At 40.3% G+C, this 22608-nt stretch overlaps 1 pseudogene; it reads left to right on the top strand.

Moving 5' to 3' along the window:
* Nucleotides 1-255: 255 nt before the first annotated feature.
* LOC122138620 lies at nucleotides 256-17588 on the top strand (annotated as a pseudogene).
* The last annotated feature ends 5020 nt before the right edge of the window (nucleotides 17589-22608 follow it).

Raw genomic sequence — 22608 nt, 5'->3', positions numbered from 1 at the left:
GTGAGAAGAATCAGTGTTAGAGGAGATTTCCAGTCGTTTCAATTTTATTCATTTTAATTCACAATAAAGCCCAGGACTCTTCATGCCAAACAAAGGCCGTCAGTAGTCGATCTTTCACTGCAACAGAAACGGAAAACACGCAGGAAAACAATAACCGAGTTTTAGCGTTCTAGTGAGTGACCATGATCATCGTGTCGCGTTCTGTTGTTCGAGACTAGCCGCGAACGACAGCAGCGCTTTAGACGCGTCCTTCTTCTCCATGTGTCAGAAATGAAGGAAAAGTCCAAGAATGCTGCGAAGACACGAAGAGAAAAAGAAAATGGAGAATTTTATGTAAACTGGCCAAACTGTTGCCGCTGCCCTCGGCCATCACATCTCACTGGACAAAGCGTCGATCAATCAGACTGACCACAAGCTACCTGAAGATGAGAGCCGTGTTTCCAGACGGTGAGTACGATCCGATTTCAGAACCGATTTAAAGCAGACACTACACGCAAATCTACTTTGATCACACTGGATTTTCAGTTTATCTTTTTATTTTTATTTTATGATGTTTCAGTAATTAATTTCAAAATTAAAAGGTCGGACAATTTAATTTAATTAACCGTTAAAGCATTTGAAAACCAGCATTTTGGTTAATTAATTAGTTTAACACTCGAAGTCTAAAAGTTTAAAATAAAATGAATAAAAATAATAGGCCAAATGGTGAAAATTAATAGAATCTGAAATTCGTTTTGATCAGATGTGCTCTGCGTGATGCAAAATGAAACTGGTTACTCAAAACCATCTGAAAATATAATAATAAGCTGTAAATGACCAGAGGTCTACAAAAAAATACTTTAATAGCGTTTTTCAGTTTCTTGAAAATAATATTCCCTGTTCTTTTTTCCCCTCCCCTCTTGAGTTTGTAATTTAATCTCCATCAGCACACATTAATCGCAGATTCAGTCTCGCTGTCGAAGACTTTCGCGCTTGCAGTGAAAATCTGCTTTTTTGCTGAGTCAAAATATATATTTATAATGTGTCATAACAGATCTCAAATTGTAAAATGGATAAATATTTCACAAATGGAGAACAAAAAAATCTATATCGGATTATTACTTTGACGCTATAGAGTCTATTAATTATGAAGAATTAATGTTTCTTTTTTGCCTATAAATTAGCTACCTTTGCAAAAATTCAAATTAAACTCAACCATGGTTTTTTTTTTAATATCTTTAATTTTCCGTTTTAGGCTACGGTGGAAGTTTAGATAATATTAAATAATGCTGTATATATATATGTAAAGAGTAACAATTAGTATTTGTCAGTTTGTCTCTGATGGACTTGATAACACGCAGTAATATAAAATACGTAATAATCATACATTTTAGTATTTTGCTTTGTGGTCTTTTAAAATATTTCTGGAAAAGACATATTTCTGTAGCAAAATGACATGCTCGGAAGGGAGTTTTGATTACTGTCTAATCACTTATTTATATAAATTATTTCAGGAAATTTAGGATTATGCCCAAATCATTTCCCCAGATTCACTACGCAAACTTGACAGATAAAAGGGTAATTAACATATGTGATAAAGATTTTAATACTCCAGTAAAACTACTGCTTTTTAAATTAGATTTTAATACTAAGCGGCGGGTCACTCATTGATTTTTTTTTTTTAAACGCACAATCTGAATGAATTCTTCACAAGCACACAATATCAATGTGATAAAACTCCAGCTGTTTATGTGACGTGTAATAAAGGTTTTTACAAAACGTCGTTCCGTGTGTAGGTCAGTATTTTGAGTGTGTTTGTGTGTTGTGTGTTGTGAGGGCTCGGAGAGGCCTGGGGTCAGTCGGCGAGGGTTCCAGTCCCTCTGGACATCATGGCCAAAGATCTGGATCTCACCTGCTGCAGGTGCGAGCCTTTAAAAACCACTTTATATTTTGACGCTAATTTCTTTGAAATTAAATGTTTGTTATTATGCTCCCTGGTTTTACAATCTTTCAGACGCTGGACGGGTTTGTGTTTGTCGTCGCGTCCTGATGGTAAAATCATGTACATTTCAGAAACAGCTTCGGTAACATCTTGGTTTGTCACAGCGGTGAGAGTTTAAACCTGAAACCAGGGTCAGTTCAGGGCCACAGTGATATCACACTTCAACACACACATAACAGACATAACGTTATAATTCTATCTGGGGAATGTGAAGTGAATTCATGCACACTTTTGTTTTGCTCCATATCCTCATTTGTGCTTCTATTGAGAAATTCAGTCTAGTCTGAAGTCTGAAAAAACACTGGGCTTCTGCTTGTTTAAAATGTTTAGATTTTGTATCTGGGAATGTAAAGAGACTCAACACATTCAAATTGTGTGTGTGTTTGAAAAAAAACCAGTGTAGAATTGATTTAATGGAAATACAATTTAAAAATTACTGTTTGAAATTACATTAAAAATTACATTAGTGACATAAGGTCTAGGACTAGCGTTGTCATTTTTAACTGTGATGCCATTTTTTTTTTCAGCGGCTATTACTGCAATATAAGAAAACTCTGCATAGACTCTTACTGAGATAGTTATCCCAAAGTCATTTATTATTTATTTATTCTCCCTCATGACCTTCCAAACCTGTTTGAATTTCTTTCTTCTGTGGAACACAAAAGAACTTTGATAACCAAACAACTCTAGTGCCCATTGACTTCCACTTTATAGACAAAAAACACCCACATTTCTCAAATTTGGTTTGGAAGAAAATGAAGGTGTGGAAATTCTCACATTCTGGGTGAATTATCCCTTTATGAAATTCGTCTGTGCTGATTCGGTTCTTTAGTAGTATTAGCACCGCTTCATAAAGTGTTCAGGCCTTGTGCACTTTATACTTTCCAAATTACATTTTGCTTCTAAAAATGAGCAAACACAACACATTCCTCCATCTGATGAGAGACGCAGGCTTTGCCCTACCATCCTAAAGACAGCAAACTGCATCTGACAGGAGACGACAAGCAGGACAATCAGAGTCTCTTTGAGGAACAGACCCTTCAGAAACTTCACAAACAGCTTCATCTGAGCAGTGAAGAGAAGAATCTGCCGCTGCTGGCCTTCAGGATCATCTGACAGCTCATAAGAAAGGGAACGAGTGCTGCAGGAAGCATGAGACGAAAACTCAGCTGAATATTTCTGTGGACCCTTTTCAAATGCGGAAATAACACACTGCAGGAAAAACACGTCTGTCATGGGAAACTCTATTTTTGCTCTTGCTTTTCCACGACTTCACAAAAATAGGAAAAAGAGATGGACTACAGCAGACAGAAATCAATGATCAGCATGCAATCCCAGAGATTAATTTGTTTTGGGTTGAGGGATTCCTGAAGTTGATTTGAACTAAAAACAAAATACATAAACAAACAAATTAACAAACAAATCTGTGTTAGAACTACTGTAATGCAGTCACTTTAAAAAACTAACATTAAAACTGAAAAAAAGTGTTTCTTGGAGACAAGAGATAGTGTCCACAAGTCTAGTTGAGAAGTATTGAAAGAAGAATTTTAAGTATTTCCTTGATTTATAGAAAAGATGAACTAAAGTCTAGTGTTGTAGGCCCAGGATCTATATTCGTCTCCTCCTGAAGATCTCCACGGGTGAGTACTTTGAACGGAAAACGCTTGTTTTTATAGCCCTAGTCAAAGCAGCAGCGGCCGCGAGAGACGCGCCCCCATCGCAGATGATGCTGTTAGTGCGGGAACACCTGTGTTTGCTGACTACTGAGCATTCAAATGCGCTGGTTACTGCAGAACGACAGCGGGAACGGCCTGAGACCGACACTCTGTGCAGATATGAAAGCCGAAGCACACAGTGAGTGTGTTCAGTAAAGTGTGCAGATTCCTGCACGATCGAGGCCCGCGGCGCTACAAAGAGCAGATTATCGCGCCATGCCGCAGCTGCGCAGAAACTCATTTGTCGCTGAAGTGCTGGGGAGTGACCTTCCCTGTGTCTGATGTGCCCTGCTAATTTACAACACAAAAAATGGATCAAAGTCCAGCACAGAAATCCGCTTTTGTTTTCACATGCAAATCATGTTTTTATACATGAACTCTTTGCAGCGGGAAATCAGACCGTCCCGCTTTGAGATGGACGCAGATCAATTTCAGACAAACAGGAGCTTAGCTTCACACACACACACAAAACACACAGACAGACTTAAATGTGCGAATACACACCCTTTTCACAATAGGCATTTTTGTGAGTTGATGTAATCTTCTTAAATGACACAGGTTCTCATCTTAATCTCAGCTGGGTTTTCCCCACTTTGCAGCTATTTGACTGGTTTCTCTTTAGGGCCGCCTGGTAATTATCTGGCAAAAGGCAAAGCAGCGTGACTGAATGGTGGTTTAGAATGTGATGTCTGTGTGTGCTGTAGGTGGAACTGACCGGTCAACAGCATCTTTGAGTACATTTCATCCATCAGACCACGACGAGATGAGCGCCGTGCTGAGCGCACACCAGCCGCTGCAGCCACACTTCCTGCATGGGCACATATTCAAGTCTCTCTCTCTCTCTCTCTCTCTCTCACACACACACACACACACACACACACACACACACACACACACACACACAAACACACGCACGCTCGAGAATTAAATTCATATTCATCACAATGCTGATCTGTTGCAGAGCTGGAGCTCGAGCGCTCGTTCTTCCTGCGCATGAAGTGTGTTCTGGCGAAGCGGGAACGCGGGACTCACCTGCGGCGGTTATAAGGTCAGTTCGTCTCTCCTCAGCTGTACTAATAAACCATCAAACACATACACACGTGTGTTTGTTTGGGAATTAAAGCAGATGACGGCCCAGTAAAATTATATGCTCATGGGTTACTTTCCCGCGGGGCGTTATTTTCTGCGAGCTCATCTCAAAGCCGAGTTTTGCATTGCAAATGTCATTAAGTCAAAACATTTCTCAAGAGCTCGAGTTCACATGGAGAGAGCCTTTTAGAGCCAGATTCGCTGCCATTTCACTGTCGACACTGTGCGGCATGAACTGACCCTCAAAGCTGATCTGATTAATGTAGCAAAGACTCGTTTGAAAAGCAAACCGCATATTTGAATACATCATAAACCGATGACATTTTCCCTGCGTCTTCACGGGGGGTTCGCTTCATCAGTCAGGCTTTGGAGATTTGTTTAAAAATTTACCTTGGCAATAAACAAGTGGTTTATGTTACATAGAGAATAAATCAGACTCTGGATTCGGAGGCGGGGCAACAGGACAAAAATATCTGAGTGTGTCTGTGTACTTGTTTATGCAACATTGTGGGGACCAAATGTAGTAGTGGAGCCAGGATGTTTCCAGTACATAAAGTACTGGACTGTTTTAGTGCCTAAAACACAACTGAATATACAATACATTTATACTTAATTGTAATTGAGATATTTGTGAATTAGATCAAATAATACTGAGTGAATATGATAATTTTTGTATTATTCCTGACCTCCAGGCATTTTAATAAAGGGGCTCACTATAGCTTTATTGCACAGTCAGCTTGGTTTTTTTTCTCAACGCCCCCAAAAGCTTGTTCTCCATCATTGCATACTCATGGATGAAACATGCCGATAGTGATAACAATGTGAAAAGGCACATGCCAGAATGTTAAATTAGTTATTTTTATGCATTTAAAATGTTTCATTTTCATTTGTACTTTAAAAATTAACACAATGAATAATAATAAGCACTCATTTTTCTAGTATACATTTATATATTTAACAGATACTTTTAGCCAAAGCAACTTACAATTGTGCAATACATCAAGCAATTCATTTTATACATTTAATTTTAGCAGACGACTTCTTTGACTTACAGTGCATTCAGGCTATACATTTTATTATTTTTTTTTTTTACCAGTATGTGTGTTCCCTGGGAAATGAACCCATGACCTTTTGCGCTGCTAATGCAATGCTCTACCACTGAGCCACAGGAACACTCGATTCATCTTAAAGAGGCAAATAGACACAGGAAGTGCTTGTAATACCAAGTTTCAAGCATTATTCAAATAGTACAAGCTAGACAGCGAGAGAGATGAAAGAAAAGAGAAAAAGATTTATAAATTTTTTTTTAGGATGAAGTCAAGTAGCGTCAAAAAAGATGATCACTTAAAAATTGTCAGGGATTCAGCATTCCGGATAGGGGTGGGAAGACCATTCCACCAGCCAGGAATGGTGAATGAGAAAGTTCTTGAAAGTGATTTTGAGCCTCTCTTTGATGGTACCACAAGGCGTCGCTCACCAGTTTTTCAGACTTCTGGAGGGGATGCAGATTCATAGTAGTGAGTGGAAGAAGCAGGTGCTGAGCCTGTGGCTGTTCTTTATGCAAGCATCAATGTCTTGAACTTGATGCAAGATGCAACCATAGCTACTGCAAGGAGATAAAAAGAGGTGTAACATGGGCTCTTTTGGGCTCGTTGAAGACCATGTCGTGCCGCTGCATTCTGAATCCTTTGTAGAGGTTTGATTTGTTGCTTGATGGAAGTCCATCCAGAAGAGCATTGCAATACGTCCAGCCAAGAAATGACAAGGGCCTGGACAAAATGTTGTGTAGCATGCTCTTGTTAGAAAGGGCATGATCTTTCTGATGTTTGTTCAATGCAAACCTGCAAGATCGAGCAGTCTTTACAGTGCGGTCTTTGAAGGTCAGCTGGTCATCAAAGGTTACACCAAGATCCGAACTGAAGTTGATGGGGTAATTATAGAAGAACCTAGCTGGATGGTGAAATCATGCTGTAGAGATGAAGTGGCAGAGAAGGCAAGAAGCTCAGTCTTTGCCAGGTTGAGCTGTAGGTGATATTCTTTCATCCATGCTGAGATGTCCACCAGGCAGCCTGAGATCCGTGCAGCTACCGCTGGATCATCTGGTTGAAATGAAAGATAGAGCTGTGTGTCATCAGCATAGGGGAATGGTATGGAGAAGCCTTGTGCCTGTATGATTGGACCCAGTGATGTATATGGAGAAGAGGAGGGGTCCAAGGACTGATCCCTGAGGAACATGTGATTTTGTGTATATGGAGAAGAGGAGGGGTACCCTCCCCAGATCACCCTGAAAGACCTACCAGTGAAGATAAGATTCAAAGCAGCGAAGTGGAATCCCTGTGATGCCCAGATGAGAGGGCAGACAGGAGGATCTGATGATTGACAGTGTCAAAAGTAGTAGACAGATCCAGCAGAATAAGAACTGATGATTTGGAATCAGCTATTGCAAAAATCCGCAGGGCTTCCGTGACTGAAAGTAGCACAGTCTCAGTTGAATGGCCACTCCTGAAACCTGACTGGTTACTGTCCAGTTTGTTGTTCTGTGAAAGAAAACAATGATACCTGGTTGAAAACAACTCTTTCGAGGGTTTTCGCTATGAATGGAAGGAGAGAGACAGGTCTGTAGCTATCTGTAAGTGAATTGTTTAAGGTAGGTTTCTTGAGCAGTGGGGTTACCCGAGCTTGGAATTTTGAATGCAGTGGGGAAGGTGCCTGTGAGGAGAGATGTGTTGATGATGTGTGAGTGCAGGAAACAGTGTAGGAGAGATTGCTTGGAAAGAGATGTGAGGGGAGTGGGTCTAGAGGGCATGTTGTAGGAATTGGTCTAGAGGAGAAGTTTTGATACTTCTGCCTCAGTGAGGGGACAGAAGGAGAAGATGGGAGTTTTAGCAGTGGATGGTGGTTGGTTTGGAGGTCCTGTGTGTGTTGGGCTGAGAATTGACTACTGATTGTTCTGGTTTTGTCTGTGAAGAATGTGCGAAATCATCAGCTGTAATAGAAGTGGGTGGGAGGCCGGTGGAGGGGGACAGAGGAGAGAACTGAATGTTTTTGAAGAGATTACGAAGCTCTGAGATTTCTGGAGCGCTGTTGATCTTGTTGTGCAAGTATGAAGATTTGGCTGATACATACTCAGGTCTGACGGATCTTTTGATTTGCACCATTTTCTCTCTCTGTTGCCCTGAGTTTGGTTCGATGCTCACGAAGAACACAGATAACCAGGGGTAAGAAGGGGCAGCCCGTGCTGGCCTGGAGGAGAGAGGACACATATCATCTAGACAAGAGGTTAAAGTAGAGCATAAAGTGTCAGTTGCTGCATTCACATCCAGAGATGAGAAATGGGTAGGTGAAGGAAGAGAGGAGGATACTACACAGGAAAGATGGGAGGGGGAAAGTGAGTGTAGGTTTTCATCTAAAAGTAACTGGTATAGGGGGTTTGGGGGTGCACAGTTAGCAAAATGTAGGGTTAAATGTAATGAAGAAATGGTCAGAGATGCGTAGGGGCTTTACCAAAATGTTGTCTGCAGTACAGTTGCGTGTACAAATTAAGTCAAGTTGGTTGCCTGATTTGTGCGTGCTTGTAGTGGTAAGGTGTTTGAGATTAAATGAAGCGAGGATTGAGTGTTGCGGATTGAATGGGGAAGTCTGAAGCATAAGGCTTGTCCAGATGAATGTTGAAAGTCGCCAAAGACCTAAAAGTGGACTGCCATCCTCCGGTAATGAGGACAGCAGCCCATCCAGCTCTTCTAGGAAAGTGGATAGAATTTGCCCAGGAGGGTGGTAAATTACCACAACCTGGAGTTTTATAGAAGCTGTTACAGTGATCGCAAGAGATTCAAATGAGTCATAATTGCATAGAGGAGAGTGGGTTGAATATTTCCAATTGTTAGAAATGAGTAGACCAGTGTTGCCCCCACCCCGGCCAACCTGGTGGGGGTGTGTAAGAGAAAGAGAGTTGTTAACTAGAACAACTGTGGTTGCTGAGTCTTTTGGACAGATCCAGGTCTCAGTCAAGCCCAAGATGCTGAGTGTGGATTGCAAAGAAAAAGCAGAAATGAAGTCAGCTTTTTCAACAGCTGACTGACAATTCCAGAGACCCACAGAGAAAGAAAGAAGTGCAGTAGAGGATGTAGAGATAGGACGCAGGTTAAGAAGATTTGTGTTGCCGTCTGCAAGAGATGTTAGAATGTTGTTGTGAGACAACCAGAATGTACTGAAAACACATGATAGAGGTGGAAGGGAGAGGACAGAAAAGAGTACAAAGGGGAAAAGAGTGCTTAAGTGCATTGCCCTGTTTCTTTCCTCAGTTAAAGTTGCACAGTAAGTCAATTTATAGAGCACAACATTAACACAACCATCGTTGATCCAAAGTGCTTTACAATAAAAGGGTTACCTAAAAAAGCAACAGAGATCAAAAATTAAAGGGGAATGAGATAGAATATAAAATAAAATAAAAATGTATATAAAAAATCAAAAGTTCTGTACACAGCATCACTCAAATGCAAGGGTGTAAAAATGAGTCTAACAACTTTTATGTTTTAGACACTTATGTTTTAGATAATATCTATTTTGCAGGAGTCCCGCGAATCATTTTATTCTCACGCATCCCGCACACACACATGTCTCTTCCCCCCCAAGGACACCCGCACTCGCCCATCAAGAGTTGTCCCGTACTGCACCCTGTTGCGTTGGGTCCCACGTGTCCCCACGGTACTCCTTGGTCCCATGGGAGTGCAGGTCTCTATTGCACAGGTAAAGTCACAATTCTTTACACTCGTAGGTCTTTACACGAGGAGGCTGAATGCTTCCACTGACAGACAACAAACAAATACACAGCCACCCAACACTTCAGAGAAAAACAGCTATGGCCGCCTTTTTAAATTAACATACCCAAAAGCATATAGCAGGGCAATTAATCAAATCGAAACTAAAGTTTGCACTTAAGTGCAGGAATGGAGTAATATGTTTTACGGGGAAGTTGTGGCCTAGTGGGTTAGAGCGTTTGACTCCTAACCCTAAGGTTGTGGGTTCAAGTCACGGGCTGGCAATACCACGACTGAGGTGCCCTCATTTGATCTCAAACTGCAGAATATTCTAGTGCATTTGAGAGACATTCTATAAAGTGATGCATGTACAGTTTGCAGCTTTGATCGCCTTTTTGTTAATTTCATGACTTACCTTGACAACAGAACTACATTGAAATGCCTCATAGTTTTTTTTTGCGCTTTATTATGATGAAGCGAATGTAGAGCGTGCTCGTAAATTTTCGTGTAAAGTTGAAGAATGTGCACCGTGAGTACATGTAAAACAGCTGACAGGGCAGGGAAGTTTGGTTTACTGACATATAACCCTGATAATATCTCATCAGACCACAGTTCACTGATGAATCTACTGAAGCTTATCTCATCTGGCACATTTTTTTCTGCGCTTCGTTTTTGACTCACGCCTGGCACCGTTGCGAAGTTGAAGTACACGTCTGAAAAGTCTCCCATTTGATGTGCATGCTAAGAAATATGACTGTTCCCCATCTTAATAAATTCATTACTTGTCGAGAAAAAAAGCGACAAAAACTGTGTGTGTGCAGGTGATCCACTGTAGCGGTTATCTGAAGCTCCGTCAGCTGCTGATGGACGTGTCTCTGTTTGAGTCCTGCTATCAGATCGTGGGGCTGGGGGCGATCGTCAGTCTCTTCCTCCCAGCGGCGTCACCGAAATCAAACTCAACAGCAACATGTTCATGTTTCCGCGCCAGTCTGGACCTCAAACTCATCTTCCTGGACAGCAGGTGAGCTTCACTCCAACACAATACTGTATCCCACAATGAATGTGCTTAGAGTGACCAGGGGTTCTGCAGGCTTCACAAAGGCAAATTTTAGTCTTTTTCCAAGCAAGTAAAGAAAATTTAAAGACTAAAGGTCTCTTAATGTGAATGTCTCTTAAAGTTTGGAAAAATACAGCTTACAACAGATCTCCATTACTTAAAAAAAAAAAAATCTCAGTGTTGATTTTTAACCATTAAGCATTTATGGCCAATGCTAGAACACAATAACAGCGAACCCGCTCATAATATCTGCTCAGACATTAAAAACACAAGGACGTCTGAAGAGAACAGTGTGCAGTTATCTGAACACAAGGAGCTTCTTTCATGAACACAGTTACACATTTACATTTATTCATTTAAGTAGATGCATTTTTCCAAAGAAACATAAAAAGTGCTAGCAGTAGAAAATTTCAAACGTTGTCCCAGATCAGTATGAGCTAAACCAGGGTATGAACGCACAGATGAGGATATTTTTGAGTGGGATGTAGTTAAGTGATCATACATTTTCTTGAAAATGGTCCAGACAGCATGGGTTTTCAGAAGATTATTTCAACAGCGAGGAGCGGTGAATGAAAACATTGCTGAACGAGTGTGTGTGTGTTACAGGAGGGTAAATGCAGTCTTGTTTGTGTATCAGGGTGGCTGAGTTAAACGGGTTACGAGCCGCAGGATTTGATTGAGAAGACTCTCTACCATCACGTCCATGGCTGCGATGTCTTCCACCTGCGACACGCGCATCATTTACGTGAGTCGCTGCATGCGCTTCATCAGCGCTTCTCAGCCGTGTTCCTGGAGCTCCACCGACACACACACACGTCAGGTCTGGAGTGTGTAACAAGCTGACGACTGGAGTCAGGTGTTTGTAATTGTGCAGACATGCCGGGTGTGGGCTGCGTTCCAGGAACACGATTGAGAACCGCTGAATTATTCAGTCAGCAGTGTTGGGGAAAGTTACTTTTAAAATTAATGCATTACAATATTGCATTACTCCCTAAAAAGTAGGGACTTAGTTTTACTTTTTATGGAAAGTAATGCGTTACGTTACTTCTGAGTTACTTTTTAAATCTGGGCAGGGCTTGCTTGTTTGATTTCTTTAATATAAAAAAATTCTTCTTTTACAAATGTAAAAGCCCTTTCACACCAAAAGTGAAGTGAATGTGGCTCAGGCTGAAGGAAGTGTAAATTCTCATCTGTACAGTAGAGGGCGCCGCTCAAACTAATCACATGAAGAATATGACGCAAGAGAAGAAAGTTCAGCACTATTCAGCAGTAACACAAATCAAACACAAATGTGTCATTTTTGATTATTAGTACGATTGAATTAGATCAAAGAAGGTCAGTAGCAAAGACATTGGTTCATAAAATGGCATTAAATACACAAATTATATTTGTCTTATTTAACATATTTAATTATTGCAGGTTTGTCTAATATTCTGAGTTTGTATTTGACTGTTTTTATTGATTTTGAGGAACACTGAATGTGTTTTTGAGTAAACACGTGTTGATATTTAGTCTAGAACTACAGTAAGATCATGTTCACACACAACACTCTGCACTTACTCCTGATTTCTGTCACCATGGCAACACAAGAGCTGTCACTCAATACATGAGAAACAAAGTAACTGGCGTTACTTATTTTGAAAAAGTAACTCATATTTCCTTCTAAATTAAAAAGTATGCATTACTTTACTAGTTTACTCAAAGTAATCTATTACATAACTTGCGTAACTTGTAATGCGTTACCCCCAACCCTGTCATTCAGTCGTGTGTGTGTGTTTGTGTGTGTCAGTGCTGGTGAAGGGGCAGGTCACCACCAAGTATTACCGCTTCCTGTCCAAACACGGCGGCTGGGTTTGGGGGCAGAGTTACGCCACGATTGTTCACAACAGCCGCTCGTCTCGTCCGCACTGCATCGTCAGCGTCAACTACGTCCTCACGTGAGTGTTATTTCTTTTTGTTAAAAGAAGTTCTGTAGGATTCATGAAGGGAAATATATGACTCTTTAAAGCCCTGAAACACACTGCACAGTTTCCGGCTGTCTCAGACAAAAGATTGGCATCATGAAACAATCGTGGCTCCTAATCGGTGCTCTTATGTCGTACAGTGAGAGAGGTTCAAAGACAGCTTTTGTCACTGTCTTGCAACCAAAGATAGCCTACGATACAGCATGATCATCACCAGTGTGTTTGCTGCGCTACAATCCATGAAATCAACATCAACACAATATTGCGCTAAAAAACATAAAACTGCTTTCCACAAGCTTTTACTGTATTATTATAACTTTTTACTGTATTTTTTCTGATCACACTGCAAACAAAAGAAAATCTTCCTCTGTATTTCTGTCGTGTTTTTCCAGTACAAATATCTAAAAATCCTTAAATCAAGACATGAGATGCAACATGACATCAGATAAGAATGATTGTTTTATGAAAAAAAAAAAGATCAAAAGAGTTTATGATTAAAATGAACAAATATCTGCCAATGTAGTCTGAAAAATTAGCTTAATTCAAAGGGAAACAAGTTTTCATTCCCCATTGACAAATATTTGTTCTTATGCATAAACTCACTTGATTTTTTCAGTTTCACAGAAAACAAGACTCTTCATTTTGCATCTCCAGTAAATACATCTTGATTTAAGGATGTTTAGATATTTGTACTGGAAAACAACAAAGAACTACAAATGAAGATATTTAGCAGTTGTGATAATGTGATATTTTATACCACAACTTCATGAATTTAAGACTTTCTGCTCTGATTTAAGACATCTTTCAGACCTTAATTTATGGAAGGGTGATTTAAGACTTGTTCAGACCTGCAGAAACCCCGTGTTCACTAATGTGTATTTCTGCAGCCATGTGGAATATAAAACAGATGCAGCTCTCTCAGGACCAGAGCAGATCCAGACCATCTCTCTCCTATAAGGCCTCGAGTCTGGCGGCTCCTCAGGACTCACGCAAACAGCTGAAAGCCAAAGCAGCCAAAATCCAAAGCAAACCAAAAGCTCCCCATATCCGCAGGTAAGAGCGCTGGCAGGCTCACCTGGGAATGGTTTTCCAGACCTCACTGCATGCTGATGAAGTGGAGTGTCCCTCATGGAAGTCAAGTCCCTGCAGCCTGCCATCCTGTCAGGAGCAGACGCACGTCCCCGAGCCGTCCTACACACTGTCCTACGCACACACACCTGTGCAGACACAGATGCACCTCTCCCGCAGAGAAACGCCCTGGAGCTGCGCATACTCAGGTAACAGCCCACATACATCAGAACCACAGACAAACAAGACCTATCTTCTGCAATTTTGTTTTCCAGTGTGTCTTGACTTATGAATCTTTTGAATTTTTTTTTAGCCTTTATTTTACCAGGAAAAGCACATTGAGATTAAATATCTCTTCTAGAGCGTCCAGGCCAAGACTGTCAGTAACACAAAACTCACGTAGATCTAGCAAATAGCATCTATCAAACAGAAATAAAATAACAATAAAAATAACCAATACATAACTAACGTACATCTGCCTCCAAATCATTTAAAAATCACGTTAAAAACATCCAATGAGACCAGCTCCTTAAGCTTCAAGTTATTTTGTGGATTATTCCAGGCAGAGGAAGCAGCAAATTTAAATGTCTTTTTTTCCCCAGTTCAGTGCGCACTACTTGAACGGACAGTAAGAAAAATTCCTTTAATTAATTACATGTTTTTTTTTTTACAGATATAGGTCTGAAGATATGAAGGAAGTGGGAAAACAAGACAAACATACTGAGGAAAAATATCACATTTTTGTGTTGTGATCAGAAGTTATTTCCATATTATAGTTTAGTAATTTTTTTTTTTTATGTTCTGTAAAATTTATTAAAACTACAATTAGAAATAAGTTGTATTTTCAAACTGTTGCTAATACAGCCCACTCTGTGCTCCCACACATTTAGAGACCATATTGACATATTTTGTTAATTTCAATTTATTCCATAAATTTTCTATACTTGGTCTTAAAAAAGTCTTTAAAACGTCTTAAATTTACCTTCATAAATCCTAACCACAAATTAACCATGGTTTTGCTACACTAGCCATAGTTTAACCAAATGGTTTTGTACTGTTTAATTAAAAAAAAAAAGAAATCAGAAAAAAGATTCACAAACCCGCTCCGAAGTCCTGTTCTGAATCAAATGATTCGCAAACCATCATTTCAGATCAGGACTTCAGAGAGCGGATCGCGAGTCATTCAATTCACCAAATGATTCACAAACCAGCTCCGAAGTTCTGATCTTAATCAAGTGATTCTTGATACACGTAGCTCCGATTTTAAAAGAGTGATTCACTGTTTTTTTTTCTAGGCTTGATTGTGTTTATTGGGTGCAGTCTAACATGGGTTAATGCTTTGTTTTTGTTTTTTTAAAAAACGCATAATTTTTTCAAATAATTTACCTTTATACCACACCGCTCTGCCACTTCTCTGAGAAACGCGCTGATCATATCCTACTTTTATGAAGCCCCTCCCTCAGAATTAGGCAATGGGCTCTGATTGGTTAGCTAGCCCAGTGTGTTTGTGATTGGCTAAACCGCCTCTAGTGCATCTAATCATCCGACCCTCACCTCAGTGCCATGTGGTTCGGTTGTATTGTAAACAACAGCGTAGTTAATATCGCTTATCAGTTTGAGCTTGATTGAGAAGCAGAGGATATTATTATAGAGGATTGTGCAGAAACTCTCCAAGCACAGCTTTTAATGGTAGGCCTATGTTTTTTGTTTGTTGTTGTCTCATACTTTTACATACGCTATTATTTGTAAATGCTACTGCTTATGTTAGCTTTTAATATAAGGTTTTATCCTGATGAAAGCTTTAATACAGTACGGCAACTGCATCCGCTTCCATGTTTAACGCTTCTCATAGCTATGTGAAAATAAGTGTATAATTATAACAGTTGATTGTTGGAGCTGAGCTGAATAAGAGAGAGAGAGAAAGAGAGAGAGAGGGAGAGAGAAAGATGCAGAGCAGGGCGATGCGAGGAACCATATTAAGAACCGCTGCTTTAGAACATTAATTTTGAAACTTGTGAAACAATTAGAATCGTTAGAAGATAGAATCACGATTCATATATGAACAGATTTTTACTCTACTTTTCTCTTCCTCTTCTCTAAAGCAGTGCAGCATAAGGCCCTGTCCCCTTTGCTGTCTTTTCCCGAGGGCGGGGTTTATCTGGGTTTGTGATGTCACGAACCCGGGAAGTAACTTGTTGTAGTCCCCACCAGCTGTTTTTGTAGGCATTAAACTGCCAAAATTTTGTAAGACGAATCTCTGTTTGCATTGAACTTTCAGCTTTGTAACTTTGTAGATATTGTTTATGCTCAAACAGCAACATTACACACTAACTAACGTTAAAAAAGAGAGATTGCAATGAACCACCCCCTTTAACAAAATGAATGGCTATTTTGATCTGGTTTTTGCTAGTGAATCGCCTAAACTGAATGATCGAATTTACGAGTTTGAATCATTTGGAGCGGTTCAAGCGTAAATGACTCACTCAATTGAATCGGTTTGTCTGTTCCTCCTGTTGGCTCAGCTTTTATGGCATTAACTAATAATAACTAATAGTTAGTGGCTTAAAACTAGCGAGCTACTGAGCGTGTTCGCGGAGTGTATGTGCGTTTTTGTTCACTACTCACTGCTGAGTGTGTGCACTCGGTATGGGAAACCATACTTGGCCACACATCCTTTCCTTTCCTTTCCTTTCCTTTCCTTTCCTTTCCTTTCCTTTCCTTTCCTCTCCTCTCCTCTCCTCTCCTCTCCTCTCCTCTCCTCTTATATCTACAAACATATTTGGGTGAGGAAACTGGTTTACTGCTAAATAGTTAAACTTCTCCAGGGCCCCAAAACACCCTCAGACCATAGAGGGTTAATATGATGAGCTGCAGCTCAAATACATGTTAGATGGCAACATTGTGCATTATGATGGAGTTTGTTGCTTAATTCAATATATTTGAAGTAGTTTGAGCTGCAGTTCAAGTGCTGACAGTCAAATAGAAAAATTAAAGAAATGATTGTTGTATCTGTATCTGTATTAGTCTATATAAAGTAGTCAAGAAAGAGAAAAGATGAAGAAAGAGCAGATGTACACAAAACAGCAGAACAGAACAACGTAAAGTTAAAGAGGGCAAACTTTTATCATTCAGCTGGAACTGTACTCGTATGTTTCAAACATTTCAGCTGCTATACATTCTTACTCCACACATCTATTAAATGTTTTCTAGTGTATTTCTTTAACTTCTCAGGTAATGTCAATATTAGGATCCCTTTCAGATGTGGCCAAAATTGCAAATACTGATCAAAGAACTGATCAAATGTGCACCAAGTGTACAAAGGATAAAAGGGTCTGCCAAATGCATAAATGTAAATGTTTGATTACCTGGCATAACTGGACGGCATGTCTAACGGCAGCAACTCTGTCCGTCAGGTCCGGCAGGCAACGCATTCACAGCCCAGCTGCTGCAGGGCGGCTACAGACCCGGCGGGGCATTTAAAGAGGAGCCGGGTCAGAACCGCAGCAGCAGAGAGCATCAGGCGCTCCAGGGCTTCGGCCAGCAGACGCAGAGACGCAGACTCTCAGACCAGAGCCACACAGAGGACAAGAGACTCCTGGTGGCCCAGAGCCAAGTCTCTCTCAACCTCCAGCACGTCTGGGCCAAACACGTCCCATCAGGACACTACGCTCTCAGCCACTTAACGGAAGGGTACCGGGCCGAGGAGGTGCACCGGACCCAGACCCCCACCGGCCCTCATTACATCAGCACCTCTGTCATCATCAGCAATGAGAGGTGACCCGCTGCACTTCTGCAAAGCCACAGAGCATCTGTTCACATTCACAGCAGCGAGTTTGACACGGGATTCCACAGCCATGACGTCTGGAGTACACAGGAGAGGACGTGTTTCAGTCATTAAGGCCTCCAGGCGAACCTTATATGTGACCCTGGACCACAAAACCAGTCGTAAGGGTCAAATTTTTTGAAATACACCATCTGAAAGCTAAATAATAATCTCTCCATTGATGTGTGGTTTGTTAGGAGGACAATATTTGTCCTGAGATACAACTATTTGAAAATCTGGAATCTGAGGGAGCAAAAAAATCTAAATATTGAGAAAATCCATCTTTAAAGTTGTTCAATTAAGTTCTTAGCGATGCATATTATAATCAAAAATTAAGTTTTGATATATTTACAGTAGGATATTTACAAAATATATTCATGGAACATGATCTTTATTTAATATCCTAATGATTTTTGGCATAAAAGAAAAATTGATAATTTTGACTCATACAATGTATTGTTGTCTATTTCTACAAATATACCTGTGCTACTTATGACTGTTTTTGTGCTGCAGGGACACATATTTGCTGCATGTTATTCTTCACTAAACTGATATGCAAGATATAATCAGCCACAGATTGTTTTTGAAACATGTTTTTGTGCCAACATTTACAAAACTAAAATATCTCATCTAATTTAGCTATAGCAAAAAGAGCGAATGTTTAAGCAGGATTTTCTGTAACAATATAATAATTTAAAGGTAAGTGATTTCTGCGGAAGGCTTTAAAAGTGGATTCAGGCAGAGCGCCAACAACACACTTGTAGCCAATCAAGCAGCACGGGGCTTGTCCATTCAGGAAGGGGGAGGTGCAAGGGCAAGTTTAGTTCTATAGCATATTTCACACACAACGGTAATTCAAAGTGCTTACATAAAAGGAATTACAAATATTCATAAATATAATCACACACAATAAAAGCACGGAATTTAAAAACTTTGAAAATGATTTTAAAATTTGAATATCTAAAATGAATTACAACATTTAAGAATAGAAAATGATTATACATAAAATACAGTGCAATTTTAGTTCGGACATCGCACAGTGCTCATTCAATAAATGCACAGCTAACAGATGAGGTTTTGAGTCTAGATTTGAGCACAAAAGTGGCTAATGTTTTAGCACAATCTGATCTCTTCTGGAAGCTGAGTTCCAGCTGCGGGCGGCATAGTAACTAAAGGCGGACTCCCCTTGTTTTGTGTGAACCCTTGGTATTTTCTAACTGACTCGATCCTCATGATCTGAGTGGTCTCTTGGTTATATTCAGTGAGCATATCTGCAATGTATTTTGGTCCTAGGCCATTTATGTGATTTATAAACGAGTAAAAGTACTTTAAAATCAATCCTAAATATAACTGGAAGCCAGTGGTAAAGGACCTGAGGACTGGTGTGATATGCTCAGATTTCTGGTGCAAAGTCAGAATTCTGGCAGCAACAAAGTGTGCTTGTGAATTTGGGGGCCGAGCTATCAAGTTGAGGGTGCTTGTTTTAGTGATTTCAAATATTAACAGCTTTCTCAGAACCACTAACATTAGTTGTGTTCGACTGGAAGCAGCGCTGCCACAGACCGATCGGGTGCATACAAGCATCAGAAATACTGCTAAGCAAATTGTAGTGCATGCGATTTTGAATCGCTCTCGCGGGTACTTTATGATGTTTTTGTTCTGTGCAGCGTTCTGTTCTGCTTCAAGTCAAACACACCTACTTATTGCACCTTTAAAGAAGAAGTGGTAATTCTATGCGACTAAACTAATTTATATCACCCAATCTGTCATGTGGTTCAGTCAGACGGACAGTCCTGCCCCAGACTCTGTGACTTTGTCGAGTCAGAAGCCACTTAAACAAACTGATCAATATTCTGATCAGTCAGTTTTTTCACTCTTCAAACTTAAAGGTGTCATATGATGTGATTTAAAGTTTATCCTTTCTCTTTGGAGTGTTACAAGCTCTTGGTGCATAAAGAAGATCTGTAAAGATGCAAAGACTAAAGTCTCAAACCCAAAAGAGATATTCTAAATAAAAAATTTAGACTGTCCACCGCCCTTCCTTAAACACACTCGTTTAAACACGCCCCCCACATGGTCTATGTCATAACATTTAGATGTCATAAGATTTACATAACGCCGCCCAAATGTGCACACAAAAAGAAATAAAGGCGTAACTTTAATTCTTGCTGTTTGCAGCCGACGCCATGTTGTGAAGACGCTGTTTCGTATGTTGTGAAAGCGTGCAAACTAATTTGTTTGGCCTACCAGACTTAAAAGAGGACACACAACTAGAAATCGTGGCTTAGTTGGATTTACAACACTGTTCCAGAACAGTTCAACCCAAATATTCAGATGTGTGCAGTGCATTTTATGGAGGACTGTTTCCTTGATCCTGGGAGAATAGATACAATGCCGGCTGTTCTGACTCACAGTCTGTAAGTACGTTTACTAGGGATGGCACAAAAAATATCACCTACGATATTAATGCGCATCTCTCAGTAAAGCCGGTCTGTAATCAGTGGTAAATCTTTACACGTGCGTGCTTTCACATGGAGCAGCATTTACTACATAGAGCCGTTGATTCACTGACAAGCGTCACAAAACCACAATCATATTTTGTGCACGTGTAGAGATTTACCACTGATTACTGCTGGATGGAAATTAGCATTGTGCTAAATCCGGCGTATTTACTTTCAACTTTGATTGTACGTTCATGAAGATGCACTGTCCCATTTAAATAAATAAATTTGAAATTGAAAAAGATGCGACATTAATATCGTGCTGATATTTATCGTGCATCCCTAATGTTTACCATATATAAAGGATTTGCCACTGATGATTCAAACTTTTGAGCAGTATAGAGTAGAGCATGTTGTTTTGTCGTTTCTTGGATCACAAATGCAGACATGGTTTTATATTTACGCAGCACGATGCACATTAAAAAAGACATAAAAAGACGGTATAATTCATTATAATACTTAATTATGTCCCCACCGGATGCAAACAAATGCTTCGTTTTTAATGGCTTTTATATTGTTATTGTCTCAGCTCGCCGGTGTTCTGACTGGGACACGCATCACAGTATGGTGGGGCATAAGATTTCCGCCAAATCACACGCCTAAGGCATTCGGCTCAATCACGATGCCCTGGATAGCTGACCAATCAGAGCACTCCTCGCTTTTCAGAATGATAAGCGTTTGTAAAAAAAAACGATGCGTTTCAGAAGGCGGGGCATAGAGGATAAAAACAATAATGTACAGTTGATGTCGAAAATAATGTGCTTTTTTTTAAAAACTTAAACCGCATAAACACATTTCATTACAGAACCAAATACACAAATAATGTTATTTTTTTAGCAACATCATATGACCCTTTCAACAGGACATCTGCCCTGCCACTGAGTCTGGAATGAAACAGAGTGAAACCAGGAAAATGATTGTGAAATTATTTCTATGAACATTTTTGGGAAAACAGTCATTTATGGGGCGCTGGCTGGTCCAGTTTTCTGTTGTTCAACATTCAATCCTGCAGGTTCTAACCGGTCCACTCTCTTCATATTAAGCGGGCTTTAATGGGCATATTTATACTGCTCGATTATTTATGGTGCAAACCAAGAGTTCTATAAAACAGATGCAGCGGATGTTACTAAAATGACTAGTTTTGATTAGAATCTCAATAAACATGAGATGACACATGTGAACGTGTTGTGTCGTGACTCTCAGCAACAAAATATTGAACAGAAGTACTGATTTTCACCATTTTCCAGGCTGTTATTAAAGTTATTATTGGAGCAGGAACTTTCCTCTCCCGTTCCGTCTGAGAGAAGCTCGCACATGACGGATTGATGAAGCGTGTGGAGGTCTAATACTGCTCCTGCAGAGGGGTTAACTACTCGCGCTGTGTTTGTTTGCTGATGAAGACTGCAGCTTTTTATGATTTTGAAGAAGAGCCCAGCATCTCCAGGGACAGAAGACTGGAGTCCGGTATTATGCAGCCGGTATTTAGAGATGATAGATTTGGTTTGACCTTCAGGGAACCTCCAGCTGAAATTGTTTTAACAGGATATTGTGGATGTGGCGTTTTATAGATTCGGAGGTGAGCTATTTGCGGTAATGATGTCTAAAGGTTGTCCGCTCGATGTTTACTCTGCGTCATCAGTTTTTTAGAAATTGCTTTCTCGGGTGAACACGTCCCGCCAAGCACCAGACCACCTGGGAGAACCGAGTATCAGTGATTCAATAAGACCGAATGGGCTTGAAGGTGAGGAAGTGGGGGGCGAATGAATGGGTTTGTAATGAGGTGAAAGATCTCTGACGTTTAGTGAAGCTCGGAGGAATATTTTCACCTCATCAAGACGAGCCTAAAGCACATGGTGCAGATGACAGATGAGCTGCTGCTTACTGAGGACTGATGAACATGACACTGCCAGGAGACCCTAGAGACCACACACAACCACTCAAACAGACACACACACTCTCACTCTCTCACACAGACACACACACATTCTCACTCACACACACACTCATTCACACACACACACCCCACACCCACACACACACACGCTCACTCACTCACTAACACACACACACGCTCACTCACTCACTAACACACACACACACACACACACACAAAGACACACATCTAAAACACACACACATAAACACACACACGGCAACAGATCAGTCACAATAGTTTTTATTTCATTTTCTTTCAACTTGGGAATGTCTTCTTTAAAAAGGCATCATCTTTAGGCGGTTTATAAACCACAAAGCATTACAAAAGGATTTAGGTGAGACTGATTGAATATACAATATCACAAACAAGAGTGCAACCAAACTAGAATTACAAACAAAACCACAAGTTTTAACAAGCGTCAGTCGCGGTTTCAGTTCACTGAGAATGAGGCCAGTGTTGGGTAAATACAATTGTAATCCACTACAGATCACCAATTACCCTCTCTACAACTAACTCCACGGGAAAGGGCCAACAGCCTATACTCTAAAACCAATCTGTCTTCTGAGATGGGTAACACTTTAATGGGAGAGAATCAGTCAGATGTGAAATCAAAAAGGGCTCTTTACCTCATTATCATGCTAGATTCAGTTACTACAGAAAATTCACACACCCACTTCTCAAGATTCACACTGTTGTGGTTGAATCTCCCGTTTGACT

Source organism: Cyprinus carpio, chromosome B10, assembly GCF_018340385.1.
Source record: "Cyprinus carpio isolate SPL01 chromosome B10, ASM1834038v1, whole genome shotgun sequence".
Taxonomy (NCBI): Eukaryota; Metazoa; Chordata; class Actinopteri; order Cypriniformes; family Cyprinidae; genus Cyprinus; species Cyprinus carpio.
This window is presented reverse-complemented; position numbering and strand designations above follow the sequence as displayed.